This window comes from Paroedura picta, chromosome 9 (genome assembly GCF_049243985.1).
Source record: "Paroedura picta isolate Pp20150507F chromosome 9, Ppicta_v3.0, whole genome shotgun sequence".
Classification (NCBI taxonomy): Eukaryota; Metazoa; Chordata; class Lepidosauria; order Squamata; family Gekkonidae; genus Paroedura; species Paroedura picta.
This window is the reverse complement of record NC_135377.1, coordinates 46,872,665-46,886,675: the sequence shown is the minus strand read 5'-3', so window position 1 is coordinate 46,886,675 and position 14,011 is coordinate 46,872,665.

The following is a 14,011-nucleotide window of genomic DNA, read 5'->3' as shown; positions in this document are numbered from 1 at the left end:
TATAAAAATGGGCTTTGAAAGGGGAGAAGGGGGAAGGGGAAGGGACACGCTCCCACCCACCCACCCCCTCCCTCTCCCAGAGCCCCCCCCCGAAAAGCGGCGCCGCGGTCCTCCCTCCCAAGGCGAGACAGAACCCCAGGTACACTCACCGGCTTCGCGCTGGTCCTGGGCGTTAATGGCGCGGGCGTGGCCGAGGAGGCCGGGCAGCACGGAGGAGATGTGGGCCGGAGAGGCGCCTGCTGGCCAGCCCCCTCCCCGAGGCTTGTCTGCAGCTGTTGGCTGGCTCGGGGGACGTTGCTGCTGCTGCTGCTCGTGGGTCCGGCTGCGGGAAGGCAGCTCGGACTCCTTTGCTGGGTGCCTCTCGCACGGCCTTTCTTCGGCTGTTGGCTGCCTTCGGGGACGGCGCTGCTGCTGCTGCTGGGGCTCGTGGGTCCGGCTGCGGGAAGGCAGCTCAGACTCCGTCACTGGGGTCCGCTCGGCGCGCCATGGGTGGAGGCAGAGGACCATGGGCAAGGAGGCCGGACATCACGGAGGAGACGTGGCCCCGGAGAGGTGCCTGCTGGGCAGCGCCTTCCCCGACGCTTCTCTGCTGGTTTTCTTCCGCCATGGCCTGCCTTGGGGGACGCGGCTGCTGCTGGGGCTCGGGGATCCTGCTGCGGGAAGGGCTCAAGGCACTTCCTGTTTCGTGGGTCTCCGTCGGGTGGCGGGGCCTTCCCCGGGCAGCAGTTCTTTTTCGGCGGCTCCGTGAGGCGGCGGCCTGATGCGGCGAGAGGCGCTTTGCGCCTCTCACTGCGTCAGGCCGCTGGGCAGGGAGCCCCTGGCAGCCACGCTCTGCGCTGCTGCTAGGGGCTCCCTTGTGGGCGGCCTGACGCATCGGAGGCGCTTTGCGCCTCCAACGTGTGAGGCCAACGGCAAAGGAGCAACTGCGAGTGGCTCGCAGTTGCTGGGGCTGGGATTCGGAGGGACCAATCGGCAGGTGCTGTGTGCCTGCCGATTGGTCTCTTTGATTGTCTGTCCAGAGGAAGGGTCCAACCTGGACCCTTCCTCATCACAGACACATCCCGCCCTAGAACCCCTTACCCCTTTAGTCTGTGGTGCCTGTGGCGCCACGGGCGGTGTTAAGATTAGTCCGTGGTGCTCGCAACGCCACGGGTGGTGTTAAGATGATGGCATAACACATTATTTTAAATTTATAATGCCATAGTAGTAGCACTATAACAAAGTTCATGTCCAGTTCAAGTCCAGTGTCCACATATCTTCAGATACATTGAAACTGAAATTACAGCTAATTAGCATCATCTATATAATAAAATTGAGTGTGCGTACTTCTGACAACATGTTGAATGTTTCAAAGACTCCAGGCAGAACCCTGCCCATACCAAAAGGCTTTTGAATGTTCAAGATTCATATCCCCCCCACCTTCAGAAGAAAGGCTTTGCCTGTTAAGTTGGGGGATAGTTCAATGGAGCCTGCTGCCATATTACAGCTGATTGTGAAAGCCCTACACTGTAAAGCAGGGCCAGGCTGTATTTTAATGCTCCTCACCTGCCTTGGCAGGCTGACAAGGAGCATTTGAAAGGGCTGCCCCTCACCTTACAGCTGAGCATGACAGCCTCATGGAGCTGTCATGATCAGCTGTAAGGTAGGGCAGCTGCATTTAAACATTCCCCTGCATGCCTGGCCCCCAGTGTAACAGATGATGACGACAGCCATATGGCTGTCACAATCAGATATCCAACAGCACTCCCTTTCAATACTCCTCCCTACCTTCACAAGCTGGTTGTACTATGAACTTTACTATTAGTAACATAGAAAAAGTGTCTGTGCTTCTGACGATGTGTTGAATATTCCAAAGACCCCAATATATCCCCGCCCACATGTGAAGGCTTTGGAACATTCAGCAAGCTGCCTGAAAGGGCAGGGGTAGGAGGAGCTGTCAAGCAGCTCTCCCAATGAGGGAAGCCACTTGCCGGTGTCAGAATCCAGTTGTTTCTGCCACTATTTAGCAATGTTTATGTAGTTAGGTATGTAGAATTTAGCCTTGTAGGAACTGAGCCAGCCTGTCTCCTCTGCCTAGTTTATAGCTCCTCATGTTCCCTCCCCGCATTCTACCCCTCCCATCCCCTCCCTTCCACCTCTAACCATCTGCTCCATCTCCCCCCACTCCCATCTTGGAGCTGAATCTCTTATCTGAGTGTTTTGTCTGTGATGATCTCCTGTTTTTCTGGATTCCCATGGGAGCAGGAGGGGGAATATATGTGAAGACCTGTATCTTGGGGCCCAGTTTTGACAATGAAAGTGTTTAACAGATGCAAGGACCAAACTGGAATAACAAGACATAGTTTATATGTCACCATTTGTTTGGTTTTAATTCTGGAGGGAAATGTGAAGGATTAAATATATCAAAATGGGGAAAATGTTGGGCAGATGTACTCTTTGTAACTGTAAAATGCTTGCGGTAATTAACTGAAGCCTTGCTATTATGCTCCATCCATCGCCCATTGGGTGTGGAAGCAATAGTAAAGCATCCTCTTCTTTGAGGTGGTGCAATTGGCTGTGCAGTGTATCTCCTCTGTCCCCAGACCACAAAATGCATTTCAGGCTACCATTCCAAATTACATTGCATTCTACTATTCATTACGTAACACTCTACTATTCCAAATAAGAAATAAAATAAAATATGCATATGCTTATTTTGGTGTAGTGGTTAGGAGTGCGGACTTCTAATCTGGCATGCCAGGTTCGATTCTGCGCTCCCCCACATGCAACCAGCTGGGTGACCTTGGGCTCGCCATGGCACTGATAAAACTGTTCTGACCAGGCAGTGATATCAGTGCTCTCTCAGCCTCAACCATCCCATAGGGTGTCTATTGTGGGGAGAGAAATGGGAAGGTTGTTCTACAAATTTCTCAGTCTTGTGGTTCACCCAGCTATCAAACTGTTTACAACTAAAATGGCATCGAAGTTTGGGGCAGGAAGGAACAAGCATTCAGTGGCTCAGAATCTGTGTCTTAACTCTTCCCTGGCCACCTGAGGGTCCTGAGGGCAGAGCTTGGACTTCCCTCTTTTAGAGCTTGTACTCATCTAGCCCTGCTAAAATGGTGGAAGAAAAATATACTGTCTACTACAAACTCTTTTAGCCACCAGTGCTTTAACTCTGTCATAGAACTTAAAGGGCCACTTTTCTGCCTTCATAGATGGTATTATTTCACATTACACTGTCCCAGATGATTTATTAGCAGAATCAGAAAATAATAAAGACCTAAGAGAGTTGGTTTTCCTCCAGGATGCAAAAGACAGATCTTTGATTGTGCAGTCCAGGTATGTTCCGTGGTTTAAGACCCTTAAACAAGATCACAGCAGAGCCCTGTATCTGGGTAATATAAATGTGAGCAAGCTAAGTGTAGCGTTTTCAGCCTTGAGATTTCAGTCAATGCCCTCTTCTGTTCCAACTGGGAGATATGCTTCAATTCCTCTTTTACAACATCCATTTATCTGTGGGAACCCAGTAGTTGAAGATCTGCCACACTATCTATTGGAATGTCCACTTTACACAGATCCAAGGAAGAAATTTCTAAATAAAATTATTCCAGGGCCATTTTCTTCAGCTCATGATAAATTAAGGTATTTGCTTTCTGATACGAACCCATTTGTGACACAAAAGGTGGCCACCTTTGTTTGGCCGCAAGAAAGATTTGAGCTGGCCTGTGGCAAATACTGTGGGCTAATGAGCAGAATGTATGGGTTAAGTGTAGTTTTTATTCTGGTTAAGTGATAATCTTTGTTTGCTTTGACCAATTTTATTGTTATCTGATCTTGCGATAGCCTATGGCCTAGTGCAATAAAGTTTGACTGACAGTTTTGTGGTTCTTGTTATCAGATTTGTGTCCATTTATCCTTTGACATAGGTTTGACCTGTTTGCCCTATGTAGAGAACCAAAGGGCATTGTTGACATTTTATGGCATATATAATCTTAAAAGATGAATGAATCTAAGATGGTATAGCTGATGTTATGTTTAGTGATTGTGCTATCTGGGTGTATGTGGCAGCAAAGTTGACATCTGGGTTTATTACAAAATAAGATTTTGGATTATTGTGCATGAGTTGTTTAAGATTGGTGGTTTGTCTGTGTACAAGAAAAGGTCTGCCCCCAATGCTTGTGAAAGAGAACTGTCATCCTGTAGAGGTTGTAAGTCATTGATGATGCATTGAATGGTTTTCAGTTGAAAGCTGTATGTAACCATTCGTGCTGTTCTGTTATTGTGTTTTTTGGGCTTGTCTTATAATGCAGTTTTTCTGGGCATCTTTCTGACTTTGTTAATCTGTTTCTTGACTTCATCAGGCTCTAGTGAGAATCTCTGTCTGTAGAACTGGAATAAATGCAGTTGTAGTATAGAGCCTGGTTGTTTGGTAGCTGGAGGCATGTTGATACGTTAGAGCAAAAGCGACCTAATTTTCACCTACCAAGTGGAGTGATTTTGACAGGGTAGACTTGATTTTTTATTCCACTTTGAAGTTCACTTTGATCAAACACTGTCTTCTAAATCTGCCTCATAAGGTAACTGACAAAGATAAAAGGAAAGATTCCTGTGTGTGGTTCTCTGAGCTCCTTGGAGGATAACAATGTGCTAGATAATATGAGACAGTGGGAGTCATTGTTTTTGGATTAATTACGGCAAAGGAAAAGGATCTTGTCTCTCTTATATGTGACAGTATCCACATTGAGAGATCAAGCAAGCATGGATTTTAGTTCATTGCTCCTTTTTCTGGTAGGAGTGTGTTAATTACAAGACTCACAATGAAAGAAAATGTTAAAGCCAGCATGAAAAGACAGTAACATAACAAGTTGAGTTCACTATTAGCAGCTGCCATCTACTTGGAGTTGTTAATTGGAATGTGTCTTGGGTCTGTCTGCTGACAGTTTTAAACTTCAGTATAAGTGTTTTGTCAGCTTCAAAAATGTCCTCCTCATTAAATCATTACCTGGCCAGCAATTAGTTCAGGACTTCATGTACTACAAAGTGGATGACAGTTCTTTAATAAGGATACAGTTAGGGGAAATAATGGTATCCATTGCAAGAAGACGGTTATGGGTGACTCATTGCATATTGACTTATTCCTTAATTAGTTGAGCAGGGCTCAGTTTCATATAGATCGGTACACTGAATTTTTGCAATATGTCATTTATGGAAAAAAAATCTGCTAGTTCCCAGAATACTCAACAGCTATTCAACACAGCAATGACTACTACTTTCCTTGATATATTCTCACATTTTTACTACAGGTACTTCAGCCACACTTAAAATCTGGTTGCAATTAATTACCCATTGCAGCTGCATACCTTCTGTTTGGTACAGGGTGGTGGGGTGGTGCTCAGGCTTCTTACAAATGCCATTTAAATGAATGTGCACAGCCACAACTCATGGGGTAAAAACCAAAGTACCATGAGCAGAGCTCTACTCTTGAGAATGTTGCTGCCTTCCTCCTATTGTAGCTCCCCCAACCCTGCTCCTGGAATCAGAGGACCCTAGGGAAAACGTGCTGTAGTAGGAAGGAGCTGGCAAAAAAAAATATCTCCCTTCTACTGGTGGAGATACCCTTCCAAAATTAGATATTCATAATGAGATTTGGAACCAACTGATAACCATCTTGAAGAGAGGTGCTGAGGTCCTGCTGTGTTCTCAACCCCTACAGATAATAGTCATGACCCTCATTTCACACATAGTAACACTAGTAACAACACAACAGCTGTAGAAATAAAGGTCTAACATAACGATTACCATTCCCTAAGCCTTACTGGTAATTTCTCAGCCACCCTCTACCCACGACATTTGCATACCAATGATGCCATCATATTAATCATGACACACATTTCATGCCAATGTGAGTAACAAAAAATATGACAGCTTAATCCCAGATTAAAAAAGCAGCCTTGGAAGGTTTTGGAATGGAGAAGGGGATGCTTGGACACTTTGGTTACATTTTCACTACAGTTGCTCAGAAATAAGCAATATTTTTAACTGCACTTCCAGTTTTTGAGGTCCTTAGCTGCTATATATATAAAAGTGTTGACACATGCACATAAAAAAGTATCAAAACTTATGAAATCTCCCCTGTAGTAATAGTCCATGTGACAAACAGTTATCAATAAAATGAACCCTCAGGAGGGATAGTGATTTGCCTATCTTAAATGAAGGCAAATAGTCAACAGAAAAGCATCATGCTCACATAAAGAGCCTCCTAAGGCCAGGAATCAAACAAGAGAAGAAGAAGCTACTACCAAAGAAGAAAAACAGTTCATGTGGTGGGAATTTGAACAATATATTTTAATCTACAATGGCTTCTATCTACTGTGGTTCTGAAGAATGTGCAAAGTCTGAATTTGACTTCTGTAAGGGAGCCTCCACTCAAATGAGCATTGAGAAAAGTCTGTATATCAAAATTTCTCCCCCCCCCCCTTTAGCTGTCAGAATCAGCCCCTATTGACTTTATCATCGTGGGCAATGGCAAAGATTATATTGATGCAAATATGATGCTGATTCTGCTGTAAATTTGTAAAGGAAGATGGAACTATCATTGATGGAGATGCCAAAGTTGGCTTGGTAAACTACCCTGTGCCCTCTGCTTTCAGCCAGCTATTTGTTACTGTGGGAGGCTGCATCATCAGTCAGAGTAATCACTTACAGAATTTTAATTGAATTTTGTTGGTTCGGTGTTTAACTATAGCAATGATACTCTTAACTACTCAATTTCCTGTGGCCCTGTTTTATAAGAATACCCCTGGCAATCACAAGGCAACCGCACTGGATGATGATAATGAGTGGTCAGAGTCAGAAATTCAACCTTTTTGGTCATCTCATTGCTGACATATTTTTCCAAGAGGAACTTCTGATAAATGGGATGGATGTGGAAATCAAATTGGGCCATATCAAAGATGCTTTCTGCATTCTAAGCAGTGACCAGGCAGACTGCTTCAAACTCCAAATATTATCAGTTTACTTCTTCATGAAAAGAAGTGCTTACAGCCAGCATCAAATATACCATGGATTGTGTAGATATGATGGTGTTTAGCATCCTTACAGGCAGCTAAGTAGGATTCTCAGTAGACCCACTTAGGATTGCTCTCCAAGAAGATCTGTCCCAAGGGCAGTTGTCCAAACAGCTGGCAGTGGGATTTGTGGGAAATGATGCTCTTAGTGGAAATTTCAGCAAATCCCCCTTTAACTTCAAGCAGTACAATATCACCTTTGTAGATCTGTATGTGGATGAAGAACAGGTACCCTCCAAGGCTCTCCAGCCTGACTCTGAAGCTGGAAACCACTTGTATATCCTCATGCAGGCAGTGGGGAAGAAGCTGAAAGACTGATTTCTTTTAATCAGTTTTTGATCAGTTTGCAAATGGATACATGCCGTAAAGAAAACTGATATGCTAGAGTAGTGATCCCCAACTTGTGGGCCGTGGACCACATGTGGTCCGTCGACTAATTGGAGGTGGGCGAAGGACACCTTCTCCCCCCCTCCCTGGCCCTTTACTTTATCCCCCCCGGCCCTTTACAACACACTTTGGGTGTCATTGTCTCCCATCACTCCCAGATGGGACTATCTCATTGCAGAGGAACAAGCTCAGGGTTCCCATTGATTTGTCTTTGTCATGAGTTAAAATTTCCATGAAAATAAAATGTTCCTTATGTTCATTGTTGTGGCGTGTCTGTATCTTATTTTGAAGGGATGTTTAAACATTACCATAGCGATCAGAGAGCGTTAGGGCAGCGGTTGACAGTAAACTACCCCCCCCCCCGCACCGGGCCTCAGGAGTAAACTACCCCCCCCCACACCGGGCCTCAGTAAAATTGTCACGCGTTGAGTGGTCCCCGGTGATAAAAAGGTTGGGGACCACTGTGCTAGAGTACATTTGCCTGGCTAAAGTTGCTATTTGTATTATCTCAGGGATTTTTAAATAACGCAATGTACTGTATTTGCCGGCGTATAAGACGACTGGGTGTATAAGACGACCCTCCAACATTTCCACTCAAAATATAGAGTTTGTTACATTACATTACAGTACTATGGGCCACTATGGGCAACTATGTCTATCCCAACTGAAGTGCACCCGGCGTATAGGACGGCCCCCCACTTGGAGTCATGTTTTTCAGGGAAAATAAGTAGTCTTATACGCCAGCAAATACTGTATTTGGACTTCAGGTTGGTAGTTCAGCTACTTTAATGCTCACTGAATACATTATGAATGATATAAATGACTCTCAGATTTCTGTTGTGCACATAGTAAACACATTCTCAATTTCAGCACTGCTACATACAGGGGCTATTAAATCATTTACAATAAAATGATTTATTTTGTTTATGTGTAAAACATGATCATCATTCAAGTACATGGGCATTCCTGAGACAAAATTTATAAAGAGAAAATGACAGTACAGTTTTGGATACAATGGTAGCCAATGGGCATAAAACCACACTATATTTTCAGGCATGACAGAAAGTATCCATTCCCATCCAGTGCCTTGTTTTGCTTTTTAAAAAGTAACTTCCCTGAAGTTGCTAGGTGGAGAAAGAATGCTGCCATTGGGTGTCCATAATATCCATAAGAAGAGTATTAAATCCATCAACAATCGCATGGTTGTTGAAAACTATTTTCTGCTTTTTTCCCTATGACCCATTATGCACAGGGGGAATAACGCACATTCGGGGTGGAATGGCAGCGACTAAAATCACCGATAACACACGGTGCCGGCTGTAACCGGCCGCAGATTTGGTGCATGCCGCCGAAAAAGCTGCGTTAGCGAAACGCAGAAGAAAGCGCAGCTTCCAGGTGACCGGGGTGCAACCAGAAGTGGCGCTGGGATCGCTGCGTGCAGACTCTGGGTTTTGCCGCCATCGTGTCATGCCCCGCCCCATGCATAACCGGTCTTCCCCCTCCGCGTTTTCCATGTGACCCGAAATCGCCGTTTTGGCGGCCGTGCATAATGGGCCTATGACAAAATACTTTTTGGCTAATGCCAGTGTCTTGATGCTGCACAGCTTCTAATGAGGCTCAGGGTCAGAAATACCAATAAAAACAAAAATCTTTCAAACTGTCAAAATTCATCTTTCACTATTGGTGGCATTTACCCTTCTCACCAGCTATATCTATATAAGGGCTTGTTGAAATACACACTGCTGTATCTTGATCAGGGAGTACTTTGATTGGGAGTTCCCCTAAATGGCCCTCCAAAGGAGGATTCCATGTGCCTTCCAGAGTAACAATTATAACAGAGTCTGTGTACAAGTGCCATTTTTGAAGCCTGTCTAGCAAGGTCTAAAGTTCTAACTGTACATAAGCTGTGGTAAAACTAGCTATATAGATAGTGTTTCCGGACATACTTTTGTGACCTTTAGAGTATTTCCATGACACACCATCAGCTTCCTCATCAATAAGATCATATGAGGATACTTTATAATAATCTGAAAATATTAGTTGGAAGAAAGACTCAGGATCACTCACAATATCTGTGTTTGCTGAGTTTGTTATGCTACCGAGCCCTGAGGTACCCCGCTACTCACCTCCCTCCAGTCTGATGAAACACCATTGACAACAACTCTTTGAGTGCAGTTCTCTAACCAATTCCCTATCCACCTAAGTATCTGAAAATCCAGATTGCAGTCCTTCAATTTATCCATCAGAACATCATGGGGAACCTTATCAAAAGCTTTACTGAAATCCAAGTAAATGACATCAACCGAATTTCCACGATCCAGCAAACCTGTTACTTGGTCAAAAAAGGAAACCAGGTTGGTCTGGCAGGACCGGGACCCATTATGCACGGGGGTTTTAGCGCACATTCGGGGTGGAATGGCGGCGACTAAAATCACGGATAACGCACGGAGCCGGCTGCAACCGGCTGCAGCTTCGGTGCATGCCGCCGAAAAAGCCGCGTCAGTGAAACGCGGAAGAAAGCGCAGCTTCCGGGTGAGCGGGGCGCAACCAGAAGCGGCGCCCGGATCGGCGCGTGCATAATCGGTTACTCTGGGTTTTGCCGCTGTCGCGCCCCGCACCGTGTATAACCGGTATGCGTTGCGTCTTCCCCCTCCGCGTTTTCCATGTGACCCGAAATCGCCGTTTCGGCGGCCGTGCATAATGGGCCCTGTTGAAGACAAATCCATGCTGACTTCTTTGGATCACCAAATTGTCCTCCAGATGTTTGCAGATCGCTCCCTTTAATATCTGCTCCATTATCTTCCCCACAACAGAGGTCAGACTCACTGGTCTGTAGTTTCCCGGGTCATCCTTCCTCCGTTTTTTGAAGATCGGAATAACGTTTGCTCTCTTCCAGTCCTCCAGGACATCTCCAGTCCTTAAAGAGGTCCCGAAGATGATGGACAAGGGTTATGCAAGTTCTCCGGAAAGTTCTTTGAGCACTCTAGGGTGCATTTCATCCATCCCAGGGGATTTGAACTTATCCAGTGCAGCTAAATGCATCTCGACAATCTCTCTGTCCACGTCAACCTGCCACCCAGACACTATCCCTTGGCTACTGCCATCTCTAGATGTTCCTAAACCCTTTGACCTGTGGGAAAAAACAGATGTAAAATAGGCGCTGAGCCTTTCTGCTTTCTCTGCATTCTCTGTTAGAGTTTGTCCATCTGCACCCAACAGTGGGCCTATTGCCTCCTTTATTTTACGTTTGCTCCTCACATAACTGAAAAAAATCTTTCTTGTTACAATGGGCTTCCCTGGCCAATCTTAGCTCACTCTCAGCTTTGGCCTACCCAAGAAGACCCGCATAGAGCCTAATCTGGAAATGACTGCTGCATGGATCATTGTGGCCAAGTGTTCTGAGGACAGGTAGGTCACTAGAAGTTAAGTTTGGCACAGGTGGAAGCACACTTCTTGTGCTGCCTTCGTGATCTGAGCCTCCATAGACAAGGAAAAATCAAAGATCACCCCCAAATTCCTGACCATGGATACAGGTATAAGCTGCACCCCATCCAAGCAGGGGAGGCACACTTCCTGATATACAGCAGCCCTGACAATGGCATTTTTTTCTATGTGAATGCTCAAAGTTGTTATACATTTCTGTTAGTGACTTTTGGGAGTTGGGAGTAATATTGTCCCTCACTTTTTTACCTATGCATCCCACAGATTTAAACCCTTTCCCATCAATCTGAAGTGATGAGATTTCCTAGATGGTTCACATGATTCCGTTAGGGGCTACTGTACCCCAATTTATCCCTGTATCCCACACATTCAGAACCCTTTTCTGTGGGATCTACTCTAGAAAGGAGAATGGGGCACTTGTAAAAGTTGCTTACATTATTGCCATGGATTATTCTCCCTCATTTCTCATGACTCAAGATGGCTTAACTTTCCACAAATTAAAAATATACAAAATACAGTAAAACCCAATTTACACCCATTTTGCAAGAAAATGCCTACAACAGAAACTTCTGTTAAAGACTTTACAGATAAAACAACTTTACATCTCTTAGAAACTTTTAAAGATGGTGCCTACTCACCTCCTCAGGGAGTGTGTTCCAGCAGGTAGAAGACAGGGCTGAAAATAGATGCCAACAATCATAGTATGAAAAATGGTAATTAGATTAGTGTGGAAATCTAGAGTTTAAATATAACAAAATGCATTAAACTACAATATTTTATGGTAGTTACTGTGGTATATTCCTTTATTTGTGCTACTGTACATAGAATATAATAACAGCTATGAGTCATGCCTCTATAGTTCATACACAAGCATCATCCTCATTGATCTCAGTAGGAGACTTGCTGATGTAACAGCTCCAGGATCAAATCCTGTATGAACACTGAGTCAGCCTGGGACAGTAAAGCCAATCAGTTTATTTAAAGGAAAAGGATATTTAAAAAAATCAAATATGGCTGCTTCTATTGACATTTCTTAGAGTATTTATTGACATATCACCTCATAAACAAACTTACTGAAAACAGAAAAACTGAGGAAGCAGAGAGCATTAATAAGGAAATATGTTGGCTATTCTTATGTTGTCATCTTTGAAAGGTAGGAAGGAAAGAGCAAGTATTTGAAGTTTTGCTTTGTAAAACTAGAATGGTCTTGTTAACTGCTCATCGGAATGAATTTGGTAGGGTTCCTCTGCATGTCTATGCTCCCTGTGCATTTTTACCATTGTGGAGTTAGTTTGTTTTCTTCTGCACATGGCTTAAATTATGAGGATTTTCAAGGGATGGTGCTGTGGTCATTTTTATGGTATTATAGCAACCTCATTTTTTAAAAATGGCTGTAAAATTTGGTACCATGCTATAGTGTTGTAATGCTAGTTTAAACGAGTTCTATGAATTCCCAAGTTTCATTATGTCAACCTTTGACCCTTGTGGAGATATAATTAAAAATACATATAATTTAGAGGGAAAAGACTATAAACTTACTTAAAAACAATCCACATGGCGGTGAGTCATAAAGGTTGACAGTCTCCAAGTGGGGACTTGGTGAGAGCCAGAATTACAGCTAGTGTCTGCACTGCAGACTTCAGTTAATCTAGAGAAAATGGTTGCTTGGAAGGTGGACTGCATGGCATTATATCTGTATGGTATTATACTCCTCTAGCCAGCATGCCTGCTAAAAATGCATCTACTGAGTCACTCTTTCTGTTCATTATTCTAAGCTGCCCTGTTAATAGTGTGGTTATGGTGGCAGTACTGTTTATTGCTAGGTTTAGCAACATTGACCAATGTCAGAACATTATTGACCAATGTCAGAACATAGGTCTGAGGCCTCTGGGGCAGTAGCCAAAAGGACATGGAATAAGAAGCCTCATTTGGCCTATTTCCACTTCTCCTCTTGCTTTTAATTGCCTGGAAGAAAATAGTTTTAAATTGGCACTGTCTCCAGAATGGTGATATGACAATCTAGGATTGAGTTAAACATAACTTAGGCAAGGGTCTAGAAATTGGGCATTAGCTGGAAGAGAAATGGCACAATACTCCCCCCAATTCCCCCCTACTGGTTGCCACCCATCAGCTGGCACTCAACATATATAGACATCTGATGCATATTTGCAATGTTCTCCGTGTAAGTATTTTTGACATTAAAAGATCATGACATAAAAAGAAGAGGATTTGGCTTTTGATATCCCGCTTTTTGCTACCCAAAGTAATCTTGAAGCAGCTTGCAATCACCTACCTTTCCTCTCCCACAACAAACAACCTTTCCTCTCCCACAACAAACACCCTGTGCTAGAGAGGCTGAGATGGTGAGACTGAGAGAGAGAGAGAGAGCTGTGCCTGGCCCAAGGTCACCCACCTGGCAGAGTAGGGAATCAAACCTGGTTCTCCAGATTAGAGTTCGCTGACTGATGCTTTTAACTGCTATGCTTCTGTAAGAAAGGGATGGCCTATGAATCCAATAAACAAAAAAACAAATAAATGCACCAAGTGATTTTTCTGCAAAGGTTTGTTGTCTGTCTGGATGCACTAATATACATCCCTGCCCCTTTCATTTGTCTCTTGGCCATTCACTGTTCTTCTCCATACTTGTTCATCCATTATCTTAAGCATGGGTAGGCAAAAGCTGGAGGAGAAAAAGGTGGAGTGTACAATTTACAATTTTATGTAATCACAGCAATTTTAATGTTCCCTTTTCCCCATAATCTGCCTACGGTTACTGAATGTACATGTATTTGTTAATTTTTGTAAAATTTGATAGACATGCCAAGAAATATTGGAACTAGTACATAAAACCCTGAAGGCAGTGATTTTTAATGATGAGTCACTCAACTTAATGGATGCTCTGTTTACACACCACCTCATTTACATGGGGAATTTTCTATAATACAGAAAATTGATAACCACTATTTTGAAATAATGGAGGTTGCAGTGACACCATATAGAAGGCTGTATTTATTCACTGTTTAATTTTTAATGTAAAACTGCTCATACTGCTTTATAATAAATGGGAATATTGTGCAGTCACACACTTTAAAAATGATTGATACTAAAAGAAGGAGAGATTTTAGGTACCTATA